The sequence below is a fragment of the Rhamphochromis sp. 'chilingali' genome, assembly GCF_963969265.1.
Source record: "Rhamphochromis sp. 'chilingali' genome assembly, chromosome: 21".
Taxonomy (NCBI): domain Eukaryota; kingdom Metazoa; phylum Chordata; class Actinopteri; order Cichliformes; family Cichlidae; genus Rhamphochromis; species Rhamphochromis sp. 'chilingali'.
The window spans coordinates 30,925,956-30,928,583 of NC_137949.1; positions in this window are offsets into that span (position 1 = coordinate 30,925,956).

The following is a 2,628-nucleotide window of genomic DNA, read 5'->3' on the forward strand; positions in this document are numbered from 1 at the left end:
CCTTTTTTTTTTTTTACCATTTCAGAGGTGGCTGAATGGTATAATCATCTGGACAAATGGAATAATTATTTGGGTGACTGTCTGCTCCTGCAGCTTGTGCATATAAGCAGGTATGACTAAAATGGTATCTGTGGTAGGAATGCTGTGGCTAACCACAACTATGAGTGGAGAGAAACTTCACATAAACACTGTAGCCGTGGTTTAATCCAGTTTTATATTATTCAAACAAGACAGTTACAACAGTGCATGTATCATGTCAGGCCTATCACTGGATCTGAGTAAACTGTCTGTGCAAAGTTCACAGGCAGATGCACTGACTCACAAACAGTAATTTATCACTTCTTTCAGTCTATATAGATGTAATAGATCACTACATTTTTTTTTCAAAGTTATTCATCTTTAGCTAAACTCTATGCTGAGTACAATTTGTGACAACATCACAGCTACTGGGCAAATTATCTGCGTAGAACTGTGGGCTACCACCAGCCTTTAAGGACCCACCGGAGAATAATGCTGAATTACAGCATTTCTCGCTCATTTATCACAGCCCCGTTTTTCAAATTTGAGCTGCGGAGACCGTTCAGCTTGCAGCCAGGATTCTTCTCAAGAAGAACTGTGCTGCCAGCAAGAACAGCCACAGCTGGAGAGGAAAATAGAGCCTCTTTCTTCAACAGAAAGTGTGCAGCGCTGACTCGGTGTAACATATTTCTGCATTCGTTCCCAAACTTGGCACCTTGTTTCCTCTTCGGAATAAATGCCAAATGCCACGTCTCACCTTAAAAAAAAAAACCAAGAAAAAACTTTTGGTTTAGCTAAACAGGCGATTTGCTACAATTTGTCTAGTACAGAAAAATATAATTAGTCAAATTAAACACTCAAAACATACCTGTAAAAGTAGTTGCATTAAGCAGAGCTTTTATAATGCAAATTAAGCCTCTGCTCAGTCAGTACTGCAGTTTTGCTGGTGTTTCAGAGATATGCACGGATGTACGCACTGCATTTTTCAAACATCTCGTGTTGATGTTGGTCACGGGCACATTTTAATCCTAGCCCAGATTTTTCCATAAACCAAACCAAGCAGGTTAGATCAGCTAATGTTTGTAGTTTGCAGTCAAATAAATCTGTTTATCTCGCAAAACCTTCTTCTTATCTATCCACACAGCTCCCAAACCTGCACAACCCCAGCAAAGAAACCGCACAATTTATATTTTTCAACATCTGTTTTTCTTCAAAAAACTACGTGGTGCAGTTTGGGTTTCCGAGCTCGACGTCAGCACCAGGTATTTTCTTTTCTTTTAAGCCCTACTTCCCAAAACTCAATTAAAACTTACTACTCATGTGCCCTGAGGCCTGCTACATTTTCATTTGTAGTTGGTTAAGAAGCTCTTTCCATAGCTAATCGCTAAATGATGCAATATGTTCATTAGTGTGTGTTTTCTGTTTTGACGTAGGGCAGCTTTTTTAGAGCTACAAACAGCTTCCAGGTGCACGTGGAAAGTGAGTGTGAGCGTGGCCTAAAATAGAAAAGTTGTGCACTGGTAAGAAGACCAGACACTCTGAGTTCATAAGGTCATGAAAAACCTGTTAGTTGTGGTTCGGCTAAAATCAAATTAACATTAGTTAATCTAGGCAATTCGGGTATATCACTCCCTTTACTCTCCACATGGAATAAAAGTCAAAGATCATGAGCTGCAGTCTTCATTTGTTATGTCTTGAGGAAGAGAAGACTTCAGTGCATATAAAATGTGGGCTGTGTAGCAACACATCGCAGTTTCAAACATTAGAGGCAGTGGTAGCAGCAACATTTTTTTTTCTTACATAACTTGCTATCAATTTAACTCCTACTTTGGCAATTTTCACATGGATTTTTATTCTTTTCTGACCTATAGACAGATGTTTCAGAGAGTGTAAGGTCAAATATGTGCCTCACAGTGAAAACAAATGAAAATTTATTGGCCACAGTGTCTGCAAACCCTGCACTAAATTAGTCCAGACAAAGAGGTGAAAATTCTTGGTGAGTTCATCAGAGTATGCTTTTCCTTACATCAACTTTTCCTTACTTTTAAGACTTTACAGCCATGCAACATTAATAATCCTTAAAATGTTGATGCTGCGGAACACTGTGAACTTGTGGTGATCCCTCACACGGAGGTTTTAGTAAGTGGCTGGACTTGAGGAGACCCAGTTCCAGTAATCAATGAAACAATGACTGAAGGCCAGCTGCACTCTTCTTTTCATCAAACATTCGCGTTTCCTTTTTGGAAAACTGCACCGGAGTGACTTGTCCAATAAAAATATGAAACGTGTTGTTTCATATTTTTGTTCCTTGTTTTTCTTTGTTTTTTTCTTAATTGTTGTAGCTGAAACACACTGGCGAAACAATGCATCTTAACTGGAAACAAAAGCTTTTTAATATCCCAGTGATTCATATCATATTGACCGGCCAGCACTGGACAGAATCCCACACAAAAGGGAACCCAGCAGTGGGAACTTTTAAAGTTCTTTGAGTCAAATAAATGACCAGTTTAAGTGCACTTTGGGGTTCCTGTTGTGGTTTCTGGATTTGGCCTGTGATACCCCAAATCAAATAGCCCATTAAGAGAAACCATTTTCTTTCAATACTGACCC